The sequence below is a fragment of the Lagopus leucura genome, unplaced genomic scaffold (genome assembly GCF_019238085.1).
Source record: "Lagopus leucura isolate 7727_CA_CO unplaced genomic scaffold, USGS_WTPT01 Super-Scaffold_741, whole genome shotgun sequence".
Lineage (NCBI taxonomy): Eukaryota > Metazoa > Chordata > Aves > Galliformes > Phasianidae > Lagopus > Lagopus leucura.
Window position 1 is genome coordinate 11739518 of NW_024962256.1, and position 18992 is coordinate 11758509.

General features: G+C 49.6%; 1 protein-coding gene across 1 annotated transcript in view; it reads left to right on the forward strand.

Moving 5' to 3' along the window:
* Positions 1-8930: 8930 nt before the first annotated feature.
* Positions 8931-18992, forward strand: part of JAKMIP3 (Janus kinase and microtubule interacting protein 3) — a 39419-nt gene continuing 29357 nt past the window's right edge. Inside the window, exon 1 of the mRNA XM_042863740.1 lies at positions 8931-9012. The gene's annotated coding sequence lies outside the window, so the exon portion shown is untranslated. The remainder of the gene's footprint in view (positions 9013-18992) is intronic.

An 18992-nucleotide genomic window follows, 5' to 3' on the forward strand; every position in this document is an offset into this window, starting at 1 on the left:
ATCAGTGGTTGAACAGCACACAAACTCTTAGGGCTCTGACCTGGGAAGGTAATCCCCTGTTTTCCTTTGTCTCTGACAGTCAGGTCTTCTGAAGATAGGCCAAATCCCAAAGATCTCAGGAGTGCAATGTAGTTTAGCAGAAAATACTCTAAAGGAGACTGATGTCCTCATCATTCTTTTAATAAAACCCCTCCACTCCTTCAGCTCCACAGCAGCCACTGCTCGTTATTCCAGGAGTATATGGTCAGGGTCTGCTGGCAGAGGTGACCGTGGGGAGGGAGGAGGTCCATCACCCATCAGCACGGCTCCCAGCTGGGCACGGCGGCTCCTGGCAACGCGTTGGTTGGCTGTAAGCCCAGGGGGCTCCTGCTGCGCTGCTCTGCAGGCAGTTCTGCCATGTGGTCATCTGACCTTGGCAAGGTCAAGTGCAACTGGGAACCTCGTGTTTTTTCCTGCTCAAGTGAAAAGCAGCCAGTTCAAGACACGGAACACGCGTAAGCACAGTAAGCACAGTGTCTGGTCTCCTGCTTTCTCCTTTGATTGGCCCCAGGGCTCAGCTCCATCTCAGCATGGTGCAGCCACGCCTTGACCCCAAGCTGCCAGGCTGAGCCCTGGGCATCCCCATGCTACCCAGAACCCAGGGGTGCTGCTGTGCTTTGCACATGCTGATTGCGCAGCAGCAACAGCCAAAGCTGAGTGCTGCAAGAGGCCGGGTGCTGATTGCAGGGAGCTCAGCTGTGCAGAGTGCAGCAGGAGGTGCTGTGCAGACCCTCAGCCTGTGGCAACCCCGGCTCCTCTGTGTCAGCACTTCTGGTACAGGTGGAACTGATTCAAAGCTGGGCTTTCGATAACAAAAATGCTTCTCTGTGGGCTGGACTCGGTGATCCAACTCGGCCTACCCTGATTCTGTGATTCTCTTTGGAGGACTGCTCGGTTCTGTCGTGCTCATCCCTGATGCAGAGCGATGTGTCCCCTGGCACGTACTGTCAGTGCAGGGCAGCATTAAGCAACCCCAGGTGGCACATGCTGTATTTCACTGGGATGTAAATCTGAAACAAATCCTGTATTAGTGGCACTCAATTAAAAAGACATTGCATGCAAAGAGCCTGATTCTGGTGCCACCAAATCAGTGTCAGAAGCGTTATTGACTCCAGGAGACTCAGGATGTGCCAGAGGGAGAACAAGTGTCTGAAGATGCACAGATTTGCACTAGCTGTTAATAGAGCTCTGACACTCAAATTCCCATGGCTCTACTTACAATTTTTTTTTTGCTATACTTTGCGCTCTAACTACTTTTACATTAAAATTGCTCTTTGATTCATTTCGTAGCGGGTTACTTTTCCAGTTGCCTCCATAGAAAATGAGCCATGCTTTGAGATAAGGTGTGTCCAGCTGGGGAGAGGACAGCACTCTTAGAGCAAATCTCTTGTCGATACCCATTTGTGCTTTGCTATGCATTGCCTCAGCATCCACAGTCTGGATTCCCTTTGGATAAAAGTGAATCAGAAGCTATCCTCCAACCAGCAGCTCATTCTCACACACAGGAGAACTCAAGATTGAAGTCCCATTAAAACATGGATAACGTGAAGGTCAGGACCTCAGCACCACTTCTATCACCATGCAGCGCGCATTGCCCTGCCTGCCCCAGGCAGCCTGCAGGGAGCCACCATCAGCTGGTAACTTCTGAAGGAGAACAGCTCGAGCTGCGCCTCAGAAGAGGGACACATCCATCTGTGGGATGACAGCTGGTGTTGTACTGGAGCGTCTCTAATGAGGACTGGGTTGGGCAGTGAGCAACAGCATCATCCCAGTTCATGACAGGCAGCGTGGATGTTTGGGTAGGACAGGCACACGTTTCGTAGAACCATAGGCTGGTTTGAGTTGGAAGGGACCCTAAATATCATCCAGTTCCAACCCTCTGCTGCAGGCAGGGACACCTCCCATAGCCTGGGTTGCTCACAGCCCCATCCAGCCTGGCCTTGAATGGAGGCATCCGCAGCCTCACTGGGCAACCTGTTCCAGTGCATCACCAGCCTCACAGTGAAGAATTTCTTGTAACCTCTGGTCTAAATCAACCCTCTTCCAGTTTAAAGCCACTTCCCCTTGTCCTGTTGCTGTATGCTCCTACACTAAATCCCTCCCTAGCTTTTCTGTGGGCACCTTTTGGGCCGCTAGAAGGTCTCCCTGCTGCCTTCTCTTCTGCAGCCTGAAGAGCCCCATGTCTCTCAGCCCGGCCTTGCAGGCAGGTGCTGCAGCCCTCGGATCATCTTCGTGGTCCTCCTCTGGACCCGCTCCAGCAGCTCCAGTCCTCCTTGTGTTGGGGCCCAGAACTGGACGCAGTGCTCCAGGTGGGGTCTCCCGAGAGCAGAGCAGAGGGGCAGAATCACCTCCCTTGCCCTGCTGGTCACCCTTCTCTTGATGCAGCCCGGGATACAGTTGGCCTTCTGGGCTGTGAGAGCAACTGCTGGCTGTGTTGCATTGTAATCAGTCGGCACTCCCAAATCCTTCTCCTCAGGGCTGCTCTCAAGCCAGGACTTTTCTGGTATTATGATAGATAGCAGAGAAACCAATGTCAGTGTGATTCATAAGCAAATAGGAATTCCCACCCCAATTATAGCCTCAGCAATGTTTACTTCAGCGCATGGCAGCAGCACCCTAGAACTGACCCACAGTCCAAGCCATGGATGCTGCATCTTCAGGACCACGTGCAGAACGTTTGAAATCCTCCAGTTTAAACATTATCAAACAGCTTCATGACTGCATGATTATTTCATAGTTGTTGTTTTTCCCTTTAGAGTGGCTGAGATGCGAATGTGAAAAATAATCTCTTTTTTTTCCTTCTTTTGCTTGCGTACTTCTGGAAGTTTATGGCAGCACATCAGAATGACATTTTCTAAATGGGCTTCATGGCACTCAGTCAGGGCAAAGTGAGCTTAATGCAGTCGGATCACAAGGTAACTCCATCGGAAGCAGATGAAGATGACATGGGAACTGTGAATGCAATATTTCCTATATTCTGAAGGATTGATCTCTACTTGTCACACAGAGCACAGATTCAGGGAGGATGGCAGATACAGACGAAAGAGAGACAAGAGGGGCTGAGTTCTGGAAATGGAGAAAATTATGTAACGTGATACATTCCAATTTGTTTTCTCTTATTTGAAGGCAGTAATTTGTATCTTTTTATGTGTCAGAAGAACTAATGGCATTACAAAGCACTACTGACCCTGGTGCTTGTGCAACACTAACACAAGTGAGGTGTTTTACAATTAGAGAAAACCTCTCATCCAATCCCATCCTAAGAAATAAAACCTGAATATTAATGGCTTGCATGTTTTTATGTGGGAGCTCACATAAACTAGAGCACTGAACTGACCCAGTTCTTTATTCTTGTGGCTCATAAGATGTCTTCTCTACATTCCTTCTAAATCTGGCACAGCTGCTTCCATAGCGTTGGCTTTTTATAGACTCGGGGCTCATTCTCGTGTGCGATATTTTCTTACTCCATCTGAAAACAAATATCAGCAAAGGCAGCTCTTGAGAAATGTGAAGGCACACTGGAAATGTAATGTAACCACCCAAAGCACAGACCTCTTTCTCTGCCTTAAAGGCAAAGCTTCAGCTTTTCCTCTACATATAGGAAAAAATTCTGCACGCATCCTTGGTGCCACATTTGTGTGTTGGGCAGGCAGCGATTTTCAGTCACAGCCTTTTCTCTGTGCAGGGCTGCAGTGACGGCGTGCTGTGATATCTGTGCTTCCAACTGGTCCCGAGGCACAAGTGGCCTTTGGCCCACACAGCAGATCCCCATGGTGATCATGGGGTGCTCACTGGTGCTTCTACGTTACTTGCCTCTTATGTTGGTAGCAAAGTGAAATGGTTGCTCACAGTGCATTATTTCTTCACTTGCTGATATTGAAACTCCTTCCTGCATGTTAGGTAAGGCCAGATGGCCTCGCTGGTTCCTGGGAAATGCTTTTGCATTGGATGGGAAGTTTGCTTCTAGCTTGTTTGCATCCGAGGTAAAGACAGAGGAGGTACAGGAAAAGGACGTGGTGCTGTCTGGGTTCAGCCATGCTCACAAGCACTGCTCCCACCATTCAGACCACTGGTGGGGCTGTGAAGCTGCGCACTCAGCTGGCTCGCTGCACACATCTCATTGTGCACAGCCACCCCAGGCTGCATCCTGGCTTAGCAGCTGTCAGCACAGAGGTTGATTGCCCACAAGTGTCCGTCCTTGGCTGTCAGTTACCCAGCAAGCACGGAGCTGCTGACCTGGTGTTCAGCACAGCCTGGCTGGGGTTGGTCTGGGCAGCTCTTATGAACAGGGTGGTGCTGCAGATCTCTTTGGTTGGTAGGGGCCTGGCCTGATGAGGTCTGGGTATCACAAACCAAATTAAAGCATAGTGGAGAAGTAAGTGGGAAGTCTTATAGATGTGCAGGATGAAAAAAAGAGGAGCAGCTGGCATGTGCTGGGGCTGTCCCACGAGGGAAGGGCTGGGTCAGTGCAGTACCCGGCTGCTGGGCAGCATCTCTGGGGCTGGGGTCCTATTTGGGTAGACCCAATGTCACCCCATAGTGTGGATGGAAAGCTCAGGAGAAGGATACCACAAGGTGCCCGTCTTTGTAGTGTTAGGAGAGGTGTGCATGGCAAGGAAACAAAGCAGACTTTGGGATGGGGACTGGGCTTACAGCACGGCTTGTGCTCACTCTGCAGTCACTGGCAGCCTCTTAGGAGGAGCACCGTGAGAAGTGGGGGGCAGATGATCCTTACAGCCTGCAGTGCATTCCCTTTTCTTGATAAGAAGTAATGTGTGTGGGGGGATTTCCATTTGTGCAGAGTTCATGGGAAAGAAAAAGATGTAAAAGATGTAAGCAGTTTCTTCCATCATCTGGAGAGCTGAGATGCTCAGCAGGAGTGGCTTAGCACCAGCACTGAGTGCTTTGGGGAAATCCGGAATGGCCTCCACAAGCAGGATGCTTGCTATTGGCACCAGCCCCTTTATTTGCCATCAAGGGGCAGCTCTCCATAGCAGAAGTGGGTTGGGTGTCCATCTGAACGTGGCAGCTCTGCTTGCTGGCCTTCTGGTCGGATGCCAACAGGGATGTTTGGTTGTATTTATGAGCAGTAACAGTATGTGAGGGGGGAAAGTTGCTGATTAACTCAGGATTGAGAATAAATGTGTGAAACTGAAGGAAAATAGGTGTTCCTGCTAAGAAATATCTTTGCTGTCGGTTACAAATGAGTCACTCAACAGCTGCATTTGACACTGATGGTATCATACAGACATGAATATTTTTCCTTCTCCTTACATTTCGATGTCAATCCACCAACAGTGATATCAGGTAGCATTAGTCGGCTCAGGAGTAGATGTACCTCCTGGGAAGGGATGTCTGCACAGAAATAGATGTGCATGGAGATCTCCAGATCAGGAGTGAAAGACAGAAAGGCAGGGAGTGAGAAATGCAAGGGTTTGTTAAAAAAACAGGCATATCTATGGATCAGAGTTTGAAGGTATAACTGAATACCAGCACTTAATGAAGCCAAGTAATTCAACTGATAAAGCCTGCCCTGGAAACTATGAGCTGCATTGCTCCTGCCCCCAGCCAGCCCTTGGGCTCATTGCCTCATCTCTGTGTTTTCTTTAGCATCCTTTATCATTGCTTTACACATTGCTGCCTATAGGAACCGGTTTGCTAACTCTGGGCTGTGATTTAAGCACACTGGAAATGTCTCCTGCTCTGCTTTTCATTTTGAGAGCTGTTGTTGCAGTCCCTGTGCTGCTCTCAGCTCCAGGCACATCCTGGAGCACACAGATCTGTCTGTTTCACAGCCCAGGCGTTCTCACAGCTCTCGTTGGTAACTCAGGATATCTCAGCACTCCTCTAAGAATTATTATTTACAATTTATGTATTTATTTATTTGACCACTGAGATCAGCACCATATGCATGAAATGTTCTGTCTCAGTAACAGCAGTGATTACTATTTTGCCCAAAGCACCCAGGCGTTTGCACTGATGTAGATGGGGCCGTTTCCTTACAGACAGGAACACAGAATGCTAGCACACAACAGGCCACTTCCCACTGACAGCTTGGAGAGCAGTGGGTGAGAACCTGCAAAACTTCAGATGCCATTGAAAAAAGGCAACTCTGGATAGCAGTAACTTCTCGTTAAACTTAGCTTTGGTTTTCTGGCTGAGGGCCATCAATAAGAAATCATTTTGCAGATGCCCAATTCACGTTGATGTGACTCACTGTTTAAAGTAGCAAATGTGCAAACTCAGGTCTCTGAAGTTTTCTCAAAGTTCCAAGCACCGGCTTGACTTGTCCAAGTCCAAATACTTCATGTTATGACCACTGAAGTCCCTGCTTTATTACTGCAAAAACTTGGGTGTCAGCCATTCGGGTGAGATCAACAGCAAGCACTTGTGATAAGCATGCAATCATTTTATTGCTGCCATTTTCATGTGGAAGTGGAAAGCAGGGATTTGGATGTGCTCTGTGCCTTCAAGTCACTGCGGAGGAAGCGGGACCGCCTGGGGGTCACAGCATTGCTGAACTGCCTCCACGGTGCCTCAGTTCCAGGCCATTTTCTTCCAAAAATGCCTCTGTGCAGTAACTCCTAGGCACCCTGCGTTAGGCTGCTTTTCAGAAACGTGTGCCTGGCTGTTGTGATGATTCATCTGTGAGACGAGGGCTGGAAAGCAGAGCCGTGCGGTGCTGCGCTCTGCTTGGACTCCGAAATATCTGTAGTTCTGATCTCAGACACAGGGGTTTTGTTCTGCTTTCTACCGTATCTACTTCAGAAGCAAGAGGCATCAGAACTTTTCTTTGTTATCTGATGCTAAGTTGACGCCAAGGGACAACATCTGCTTTGACAGCAGCAGGGCACAGCATTCCTGTTGGTCAGGAGCCTTCCTGTCCCCCCACGGCTCAGCTTTGCTGGGGCAGGAGGAGCCCCACAGGCTGCAGTGGCCATGAGTTCCTGAGCAGGGGCTGAGCACGGTGCAGGCAGCCCCTCCTGCATGAGGGCCGTGGTGCCTGGCAGCAGGATTGAGGCAGGCAGGGGCTGATTGCCCGTGGCGATGAGACGTGGGCTCTTCTTTTCTCGCAGAACCTGCTTTCTATTCTCAGTGACATGCACACGTGCTAAAAATTTGTCCAGAAGTGTGCATCAAACCAAAATAGTTTTTCCTCCTTAAAGCGTGCTATAAAGAGAAGCAGAAAGGGAGGAAGGCGAGGCAAACTTTGATCAAAGGAAATGTCTATTTAGCTCACACCAAGATGCTTTATTTCCACCTGGAGGGTCTAACACAAAGCAGTGCAGTCAGGAGCTGGGCTATGCACGAAATCATTGTGGGAGAAATGGATACAGTGCAGTTTCTCCTCATCTCTCCCACCCCTGCTGCAGGACACGGCAGTGGCTGTGAAGTCACAGTGTTCCCCCCTGCTGCATGGGCACAGCCTCTGGGAGAGCCACTACTTTAAATTCTGGTTTTATAGCACTTCAGGTTAGTAAAAAACCTTTCCCCCCCCCCCAGGTATTCATTCACATTGCAGTCTCCCAGGTGCCATGAAATATTCATTTCTTTATTTTCTTACTAATTCACACACTGAATCCATTCTAAATCTCTCAGTTGTGCTATTCTCCCATTGCAACCAGCGGGGCCAGTGTTTGTGTCCGTGTGGTGCCCAAACCCAGCAGCACTGCTGCCAGGAGCACTGGGACATGCTGTGGCTGTCAGCAGGGGCTGGGGATGCTGCTGGAGCTGCCTGTCGGCCCCAAGCAGCGCTGTATTCAGAGCTCTCAGTGATAAACAACTGCCCAGCTGTAGCTGATGGTCTTCAATATTTCAGTGGTTTGAACAAGCCATTAAATAAACAGAGGCTGAGGGAGCTGGGGGTGTTCAACACAGAGAAAGGAGAGCTCTGGGGAGACCTCGTTGCTGCCCTCCAGTATTGAAGGGAGCATATAAACAGGAGGGAGAGTGACTTTTTACATGGTCTGATACAAAAGGGAACAGCTTTAAACCAAGAGAGGAGAGATTTCGATGCAATGCTAGTTGGAAATTCTTTGCTGAGGGTGGTGTGGCCCTGGCACTGCTGCCCAGAGCTGTGGGTGCCCCATCCCTGGAGGAGCCCCAGGCCGTGGCCAGGCCCTGGGCAGGCTGAACTGGGGGGCACCCAGCCCATGGCAGGGGTGGGGCTGGGGGGCTCTAGGGGCCCTTCCAGCCAGCCATGATGTGTTTCTATGAATAAATGGCTGCATGCTGAATCCATGCAGATGTGCAGTGTGGCTGTGAGTCAGTTGTGCTAGCAGTGGAAGGAGCACAGGAGCTGGCCTGGGGCTGTGGCCCCTCAGTGGGCAGCTCGATGTACCTGGACATGACATCTTGCTGTGTGTTGCCTGACAAGGCAGGCTGCTGGCATTAGATGGAGAGGCTGGATTTTGCACTGGAACAGGCCAACCTGTTTTCTTCCTCACCTGCTGGAGGTGGCATTCTCTGAAGTGGCAGCCACAGGTTGTGCCCTGAGCTGCAGAGAGCCATGCCTGCAGCTCACCGGGTGCCTGCTCCTTTTTGCTGTCTCTGAGCCCCCAGCCCTCCTGCCCTCCATGAGGTGTTCCCCATGTGTAGGGGGCTGTGGTGAAGGGATGCTCAGAGTGGAGGTTGCTGCTCCTAGTCACACAGCTCCATGGCTAATAATAAGATGCTGCATCTGCTCTTACACGCAGCAGAGACAGAGGTTGAGGATGTTTTTCTGTCTTGCTCCACTTGATTCCCATGCAGGCTTGCAATTGATTTTCCCCAAATAAACCGACTCCCGTCATCATAACATAACCAGATGGGGAGGGCTTAGTGAAAATACCTCCGGAGAGGCCGGCAGAGAGGCGGATGCAGGAAGCAGATCCTCCCCGTAATGCTGGCACGGTTTGGTAAGTTCCATCTGAAAAATCAAAAGCTGTTCCCTGTGCTGAGTCACAGCCCCTCGGCGCCGGAGGCAGCGCGCAGGTGAGGCAGCGCCGCTCGGAATCCCTGCTGAGCGCGTTTCTCAGCTGATCCCATTTGATCACCTCCTTACAGTGCATTGCAGGTGTGATTCTGTCTGCAGAAGGGTTCTGTCGCGTTTCTGTCTCGCGGCTGCGTGGCTTTTCCGAGGCATACGCGGTGCCAGCCCCGATGGCAGCCCCCCGCGCCCCATGGCAGGAGCAGCCCCGTGCCCCCAGCCCGGCCTGAGGCACAGCACAGCCCCTCTTGTGCCCCCGCAGTGCAATCCTACTGAATTTGGGGGCGCTGGGCGCATCGCTCCCCCGCCGGCTGGAAGCAACAGCTTTATTTAGACTCGTTCTTATGGCGCGTTCCAGCGGTTCAGACGCACAGCTAAAGGCTGTTTGCTTTCTGAAGCTTTTCCGTCTTCTTAAATCTACAGAACTGGGGTGAAATCCAGAGTGTGAGTGTGCATGGGGGGATGGGAGAGGGGGCTGGCGGTGCTGGGAGCCAACCAGCAGAGCTGCACAGCAGCATCCCCTGACCACCGTTAAAACGCAGCGTTTGGCTTTGGAAAGTAGCCCTGTTTGTTGCTAAGATATAGATTATTTAGATGGAAAAATAATCTCTGTCTATAATCTCAGATACAGACACGGAAATTTAATTGGCAGTCGCTTGTAGGTTGCAGATTTGTATTTTATGAACAAAACCACTTCCAACGTAAATATTAAACTTCAGATATCATGGGTAAATATGCGTTTTCTATGTACTTTTCTATAGATTTTAAAAAGCAAGAACTGGTATCCCGAGGGGCTGTGGTTGGTGCAGAACTGCCCAGCCCCCAAGGCTGCCCTCCCACCCCACTTATTCTCCACCACCCTTGAGCCCTTGGGCTCCTGCTCCTCACTCAGGCCCCACTCCCTCACTCCTGTCCATTCCTATTCTAATACAGAAATGGACAAAGTGAACTGAAAGGGTGGGGGAAAAGGTCTTGCTACATTGAAGGACCAAGAGACACTGCTGTCTCAGCCCTGATGCCTGGAGTGTTGTACGAGGGAGGTCCGGTCCCAGCCTAGGAGCTCTGATGTGGGGCTGGGGGCAACACAGTTGTGCTGGGAGCTATAAATGTTTCTGCAGATTCACCGAAGACAGTATTTTATGTGTCTTACTGCCAAAACAAAGTTCTTGGTGTTCTATTCCACTTTTGGTTCTGAGCAGCAGATACGTTTTGCCTATTTTTTCTCCCAAAGAGAAAGCAAAATGGCATGTGGAGGCTGAACGATAACCACTGAGGCTCCCCAGGGCTGGAAGCTGAGGCCATGTGTTCTTCATGGTCATCTGAGTACTGCATGCTTTCCTTACTGGCGTGATTCGGGGCAGTGCTGAGCCTGGCTCTGCGCCACGTCCTCTCCATCACAGCAAGGTGGGCATCCAGCACAGGCCAACTGCGTTCCTGTCATGCTCTGCCTGCTGCCATGGGAGCTCCGCAGCCTGAACCACACAGCTGACCCAGCCTGCTGGTCTGCCACAGGGCTTATTGCAGGCACTGAGTGATGACGTGTGTGGCTCCGGCCATGGGCTCGGAGTTGGTGCCTGGCCCAGAGAGGCTGCTCACAGCCCTGGCTGCCCTGGGCTGTTCCCATGCTGATCTGAAACAAAAGTGACGTTTTTCCAGTCAGGAAATTTAAATCTAGACATAGATTCAGTCCGTGATCCTCATTTGATGTGAGCTGGGGTTGGAGTGAGACATTCCCAGCGATGGGGCTGATCTCCTTCCTTCTGGTTGTGCTGTGGTTGGGCAGCAGGGCTGGGTGCTTCCCTGCACCATGTGTGCTCAGGGAAGCTGCAAGAAGGAATCAGAACGATGATCTCGTTGGAACAACAAGTGAGGATGCAGCTGGAGCCCTGTGGTGAGCTTTGGGTTCCACTATTTTCTGGAGGAATCTGGGTTCTGTGGGGAGAATGTTTTAAAGAAATAAAAGAGCAGCAAGAGGGGTTGTGTGCCCAGAGCTGAGTGCTGGGGCAGCTCACCACAGGGCCCACTGCTGCAGGGGAAGAGAAACTGCAGTGACTGTGCTGCGAGCCCCTTCAAAACAGCCACAAAAAACACCAGAACCCAATCACGGCAGTGAGCAGTGCAATACAAAGGCTGCATAATTATATTGATATTTCCTGTGTTCCTTTCAGTATCTGCTGATGGAGATGTAACGGCTGGAGCGGAGCAGGGCGCTCGCTGCAGTGCTCCTCAGCTGCTGCAGGTGCACTTCTGTGCGCTGGCACAGTCCTCTTCCACACTGCTGTGCCATTGCAGAAGGCCACCCCACGCCGTGCTGTCGCAGGCTGTTCTCCTACCAGTGCTGCTGGGGCTCTGTTACTCACTGCTCACCAACCCAGCAATGCTGAGGTTCACGGCGGCAGCACAGAGCAGTCAAACAGCACCCTATGGAGGCTCAGACAGGTGTGCAGGGCTGGAAGCTGTGCCCTGCAGGTGCCACAGGGCTGCAGAGCCTTGGAGCAGCGTGGCATTGTGCTGGTGCTGCCTGGCTGATGGGAGCAGCAGGGCAGGGCGTGCTGCTGTTGCCTGCAGAGCACAGTGCAAAAGGGAAGGTGCAGCTTTCCTCTGCAAAACCCATAACTGTCCCCTGCCAGTGTCCCTTAATAATGTTGGGTAGTTTCTTGTCCTTGCAGTATTGTGGAAAAAAATCAGAGCAGTTGTTCTCACTCTCATAACATCAATAATTTATAACTGCCTGCTTAATGTCTCTTGCACAAATCACGGATCCTGATAATTTATCTCCTGGCTGCACCTTTTGTTTCAGAGGAGTGTTGGTGTGATAATGACTGCCTTCCTGCAACATTGCACTGCTTTCCATCTTATTTCCTATCTCCTGCTATTACAATCTAATACCTTGTTTACCTTGCTGCTACACAACAGATGTCCCCAGTGATGACTTGATCTTTCCTTCTAAACCTCTGTCTGCAGGGTATGCCAAATTGTATTTTTAAATATAGATTATCTTGTACTTTTCATATTGAATCTTGCGTTGCTTAGTTACCTAATTTTCTGTGCTTATTGTTTTAAATTTTTCTTCCTTCTTCTTGCTTTATATCCCTCCCTCATCTCGATTGATCTAGATAATCCTCTGTTATCAGCAGGTTGTGATAGCCTGTCCACTCTTTCCACAGGTTGCCAGCAGGGTCCCAAACTTTGCCAGCCCACCTCCAGTCCAGGCAGCCCTTTTGCTGGGACTGTCCATCGCAGTGGCTGTTCCCCCTCTGATTCTGTGCCCTGTACATGATGAGTTGCTTAAGCTTCGTCTTACCAAATCTTCTTAAGCAGCTAATTGCTTAGCACCCAGCCCTTAAGCATACACCATGAAACTGAGACTCAGATTTGCACTCTCATGCTGTACACGTGTGTTTACCTGCAAGGTTTCACTGAGCACAGGCTGCTGCTCACTGCCAAGGGCGAGGGTCAGCCAGGAGGTCAGGAGCCAGGAGGGTGCATCCTCCTAACTAGGAGTGGTGCAGCACAGGCTTGTGAGAAGCAATATTCTCTGGAGGAGTGAGTGCAGAGGGCTGCCAGATGGAAAATGCCAAATTCAAGTACTATTCAGCATGGTGAAGCCCTGGCACTGCTGCCCAGAGCTGTGGGTGCCCCGTCCCTGGAGGAGCCCCAGGCCACAGCCGGGCCGGGGCAGCCAGAACCAGGGGGCACTCAGCCCATGGCAGGCTGTGCAGCTCTGAGGTCCCTTCCAACCCATCATGATGGGATTCTGCCATTACCCAGATGCAACACTGAACAAATAATAAGGAAAGAGCTCTTCTGTAGCTGTGCCCTGTCTGTAGGCAGAGTTCTGTCAGAGGGTTCCACCACTTGGTGATACTGCATTTTTCACAATGAGAAGCAAGGCCAGCACTATTTGCAGCCTGAACAAGTCTCTGGGAGGAACACTGGCTGGCATTGCTCCCAGCAGATTCCATTTGGGAATGAGCGACTTCATTCCTGGTGTTTATGGGCCAGAAGAGCCCATGCGGTGCTGCAGGTTTCCTTTTGGTGGAGCATTTTGGCACTTGGTGCTGTGCAGGCTAAAAAAGGCCACGGCACTGATGTGGGATAGGTCCTTGGGATGGGTAAATGAGCTCCAGTGATAGAAAGGGAGAGTGAGTGGCAGCCTTTAAGCAAGGCAGACTCATGTTCCTATAACTTCTGGTACCCAGGTACTCCTCGAGTGCAACAAAACAGTTTCAACGCAATCTGTAACCAATAATTAAACATCTAAGGGTTAGCAGCTATTGGAAAGAAAAGGGCATGTTCTATAGATGTGCATGTTCTTGTGGGAAATTAAAAGCAAGTTGGGAAACTAAGCTATCAGAAGCAGACATGACAGACCCACACAGTGATGCTGGGCAGTGGATGCATCAGCTGACACTGGGCTCCAGTCTGTCACTTCTCGACATTTGACTTTAGAAACTGGAAACATCCATTTTCTATTTTATTTGTGTGTCTTCTTTTATCTCTGTTTTCTTTCATTTGGACAGTGCTGCAAATCTGGACAATTACCATGCTTGAGCAGCACTCAGAGGTCAAGCATTGGTGCTAAATCTATTCTTCTCTATTGGATGAACCACGGAAGTCGAAGACTACAAAAGGGTGTTTGGGACCAGAGCTCACCTGGGGACAGGCTGTAAGGTTTGGGGTTGCTGATATTGTATTTTGAAGCCATGTTTGGCCTAGCTGAGAGATGAGGTCTTTCTCATTGTTTGTCATAGCATCAGATACTTGGAGCTGTCATGTTACACCACTGGTTTCTAAATGGAAATACTGGGAACCTGATGTAGAAGAAAAGTTGGTCTGTTATAGGAACGTGCTTAGCAACATGCATTTCCTTGCAGATGATCTGTAGGGGGCTTTTCATTGAAATAATCTCATCGGGGTGGGGGTGGCACATTTCACTTTGCATTTTAGGATTCAGCTGTAGAAGAACAGCCAACATTCTGCTTACACCCCATTAATTACATTAGCACCCTGTGTTGAAGTGTGGGGTTTTCTGTTCCTGGCTCGGTTAAGCCAACCCTCAGCTCTGCAGCAGGCAGCCACTGTTGGTGCCGTTGTGCCACTGGGAGCTCACTGCTGACACAGAGCACGTTTCCAAGCTGCTGTTCAGTTCTAGTCTGTTGCATGCAGTGTGGCAGCAGATACACTGGTGTGGTTGATTTTACTTCTTGCCTTTGAATATCGGATGTCTCTTGAGGGCAGGTGGAAGGCGTGTGAGCCTCCTGGTGCTGTTGGAGCTGTAATCCTTAACGCATGTTTGTCATTGGTCCTGCTTGCAGGAGGCTGTACAGCACTCATTTTTTTTGGATGAACTGCCTTCTGAGTTGATCACTCAATTTATTTGTACGTTTATTGCTTCTTACATTTAGTGAAGCATCAGAAGACTCAGTTGTAAAATGTGGCCCTCTTGTACAGTGAGGGCAGTGAGGCACTGGAACAGGCTGCACAGAGATGAGGTGGATGCAGTTTCCCTGGAGACTTTCAGGGCCAGGCTGGATCAGACTCTGGGCAACCTGATCCAGCTTTGGTGTCGCTATTCAGGGCAGGGGGTTGCACTAGATAGCCTGCAGAGCCCCCTTCCACCTCTTAGGCTTCTGTGATTCTATGATTCTGATTTACGTCATCCTTCTTTGTAACTGCAGTTGTATCTTGAATATGGCAACGTGCACAAAATGGATGTGATTCTCCATTGAAATCAGCCCATTTCTGGCATCTAGTCTTGGTTAAAGAAAACGTTTAAAAGATGACAGAGCTCCTGTGCTGAAAAAAACATTTCCCTAAAGGAATGGATTCCTGGCCCTGCTTTAGGTGGGCTGGTTCTGCCCTGCTGAATGGAAGTCTCAACTCCCTGACTGTTCTGTTCCATGAAACTGCAGAGTAATGGATACCTGCAAGCTAACAAAATTGACCACAATGATTGATGCGGCATCATGGATCAAGTCAGCTTTAAAGAAAAAAATCAGTTTACAGCTTAAAAATTCCTTGCCATGTGCATCTGCTTAAAGCAGAACCCAGAACCCCCTCCGAGCAGAAGTCACGTTGCCATGGTCAGCAGCAGTGAGGGAGAAGCCCCTGCCCCACAGCTGCTGTGCTCTGTGCTCAGGACCACACACTCCATTGCTGCAGGGTTTGGTATTCTCCCCATTCCATTCCCTGGGAGGGCATTTTGCCTTCAAGACGTCGTTCAGTCATCTTCTGAGGCCTGGAATGACTCAGGGTTTTTCTGGTTTTGTTGCTGTTGTTTAAACCTTATTCATTTCTTCAAATTTAATTTAAAGCACTCATTTTGTTTCCTTGTAGCTGGAAATGTCAGGCAGATAACAGTTACCTCACATGGATCACAGCACGCACAGGTTCGTGGCTTAGCTTGGGAGCACAGATGAGCACAGAGCCCTGCAGACTGAGCACCCATGGGTGCTGTATGGAGGAGGCCAGCATTCTGCTCCCAGGGCGGTGGTTCGTTTGCCAGAAAGCAATTGCCTAAAAGGGGCCTTTAGGTGCCAGAAGCAGACACAAAAAGAGAAAGGTTTGTCAAAGTGCTGCGCTCATCCTGCTGCCCCATTCTCCCCGCAAGCTCCTTTTCTTTTTTGTATTAATCATTTTCTGCTTGCTGTGCGTCCGTCTCTGTCCTCCTGGCAGGTGCTCTGCACCATTAAAACATGCTGTGTTACGGAGCAGTGTGTTCTGGTTGTCCATAGCACTCAGCAGCACTGAGGAGCACAGCCCAGGGCAGCTCCCAGGGCAGGTGCTGCAGCAGATGGGTGCAGACGGTGCCTGCTGTCCCCAGGGACACCCATGGTAGGTTCAGTCCCCCTTCTCAAGTTTGAAGATCCGAAGGACTTCTGGTTTTCACTTAGATCTGCCCCCAGCTATTTCAGATTACAGCAGTTCTTAATCGCAGTTCATTTGGGTTCATGTGAGATCGTCGGTGAGATTCAGGATGCGAATAGCCCAGAGCACACAATTTCCAGCAACAGCTTTCATCTATTGCCAGCCATATGCTATTATGTTGTACTGTGTCAGAAACCTGTGTACCTACAATTATCCCAGCTAATTGGGTAAAAATGCGTATCAATACAGCTGCATTTGTTATAGTTTTGCTGCCCCAGTTCCAGTTCCTGAGCTGAGATCAGCTGGGTGCTGCCCACTTCCAGTGCTAAGAAGCCCCGTGCTGTGATGCTCAGTGACAAATCTGCAGTCGCAGTAATGTGACATTCAAACAGCTTCTCCTTTCTGAACTCACAGATCATTACTAAATTGGATATCACTCTAGGTTCCATCCTTTCCAGCAGTGTTCCTGCTAGTAGCCTGCATGGTGTGAAGGGCAGCCCTCTGTCCTCCAGTGACTGCAATACAGAACATCTCCCTTTTACCAGAATTCACCCAAAGCTCTCTTGGTCCTTCCCAAGGTCTTTCCCATCTCCCCCCCACCAGCAGGCCCAGACCTGATTCCATGGGCACTGGGACCCCCAGCCTTCCCTGGGACCCTTTCAGATGCTCGTGGCAGAGGATCAGTGCTGAGCTCCATACAGTGCAGTGGGGCCCACAGTGTGCACCCCCATCCCACACCGACACCCCCAGGACACACCGCCAGCAGCACTCACACTTTGATCCAATTTTTGCTTTCTTAACCAGCTTATGGGCCAAGCAACGTGCTGCCTGCTAAATGAGGGGACAGAGGTGGGCTGAGACTGGGGAAGGGACCTCAGCAATTGCCAAGATGTGGCAATTTAAACCGATGAAAAAACAGGTTTGAAATAATCTGACCCTCAAAGAATAAGCTTCTGGGACATGAGCGGGCAGCATTAGAGCTTATGGGCATCTAACAACCTGTAGTAAACTTCCTAGCAAGTTCTTGTTTGCTGCTGTTAAATGTGTTTCTATTAGCGTAGAACTGGGCACTTATCTGGTTACAAATGAAACCAATTCTCCAACTAAAAATCCATTTTTTCTCTTGGAAAACCAGAGTCAGGCTGAGGAAAGGTCCCACCTGCCACCAGCATCCTGCCATGCTGCCTCATCCTCGATGGCACACTGGCTGAGGATGAGTCACTCTGGAAATCGGTCGTGTTTCTGAAATCTGAAGTGCAGTGCTGTTTGTTGCCACGGTACAGCCTGCTATTTCCAATCTCATTCATCAACTGAATAGCTGCAAGAACTGGAATCTTTTTCTGATAGCACTGCAGTGAAATGCCACCTGATGCTCCGCAGTCCAGCTGTGTTGTGTGTTCGCACAGAAGAGGGTTGGAGAAGTGCCATTAAATAATTATTTGGCGATATTAATGACGTGCTCAAAACACCGCCATGAAGTGCTTTCGGGTCACGCGATGCCATCTGTGTTGCAGTTGCCTGTGGTTCATCACACAGGAATGAATTCCTCGGGGAAGTGGATGGGTTGTGCAGACTGCTTGTGATCGAGATAATGCAATGACACAGCATTAAGCTGAGAGAATTAAGTTTGAAATGCATCCCTCAGTAATAATCCCAGGGAGATCTGTGAAATTACTGCGAGCTGCTCTAGTTCAGCTGGGCATTCGGGTGGGTGTACATTGCACTGCTATTGTAACACCCTGATGGATTTGTGTACACAAAGTACTGCAGAGTATCCAAGGAAAAAAGAAAAATTAACTTCCTACCTATCAGCTACCGCCTCTACGTTCTGTAAATTTCTTTAACAATTTAGCCATAGGAGATATAAGAGCAAAAAAGGTGTCCCGCTCAGGCAATATCAAACTTGTGTTAAAATGGCAGTTCTGTGTGTTGGGATTTGGGAACAACTATGCCTTCTGGTCCTTACATGCCATTAATGTAACTGTAAACCATGCTGCTCACAGATGTGACTCCCAGTTACGTTTTGCATTTAAAAAACACAAGCACACGAAAAGAAACCCCACAAATAGCTGTAACATTTAAGATGAAAGGTCAGTACGGATGTGAAGCAGACAGGTAATTACATAATTACACACAGGCTGTGTGTGCATGTATGTAAGCTATGGATGTGCAGCTAACAGGGGCCAGGACTTTGCTGTTTTGCATTTTGTCTGCTTTGTGACCTTGGCCCAGCCATCAGTGAGTGGAAGCTAACGATGGCCGAGGATTAATCTTTGGGGACAGACTGCGGCCGGTAGGATTTGACATGTGTCTGTTAAAGCTTTAGCTGGCACTGATCTAATCCTGAGCAACAGCTGGGATGGACTTCCAGCTGCAGGAACCCATTGCTGTGGGGTTTTGTGGCTTTGTTTCCTTTCTTACTGGATGCTCTTTCTTCAAAGGCACAGCCTAGACGGCTGTTTGCTTGTTTTTGATGGTGGGGACTGAGACGTGCTCTGGAACAGCCTCCTGTTGATAAATCAGGTAGACCACCAGGGATTTGTTGGCACAAATTAGAGGGCACCACCTCTTTTTGGAGCTGAAATCTCCAAGACGAGATGCAGTTTCCCACTCACGTGGCACTTGTCTGGAAGGAGGGTGCTGAGCACAAGGCTCTTGTGCCTCGAACTCCTGTCCTGCCTGCAAGGCTTCTCCCTGCTCTGCTGTCTTCTACCCAAATTCACGTGAGATTTGGTTTTAAACCTGACATTTTCTCAGCAGAAGTGTGATTAAGACAGATACACCCCTATGGAAGTTCAGGTTACCTGCATTTGATCTTGTTAAACATATATATAAATATGTATACATATTTAAAATCAAGCTCAGCTCAGTCAAGCAATGATATCAACAGCATAAAGACAAAGATCCTCATAGCATGCATGAGCTAAATACCAGCATAACTCTGTGTGCATGACAATTTGTGTCTTGGCAATTCTTGATCTCAGGGCTTTGAAGGCTCACTGCCTGCTCGCTGTGCTTTACCATGGCATTTCCAACAGCTCTTCTTCTCATCAAGTTTCAGGTAAGCCACATACTTGTTGTGACAAACATTTATGCACTGAAAACATAGGTTTCG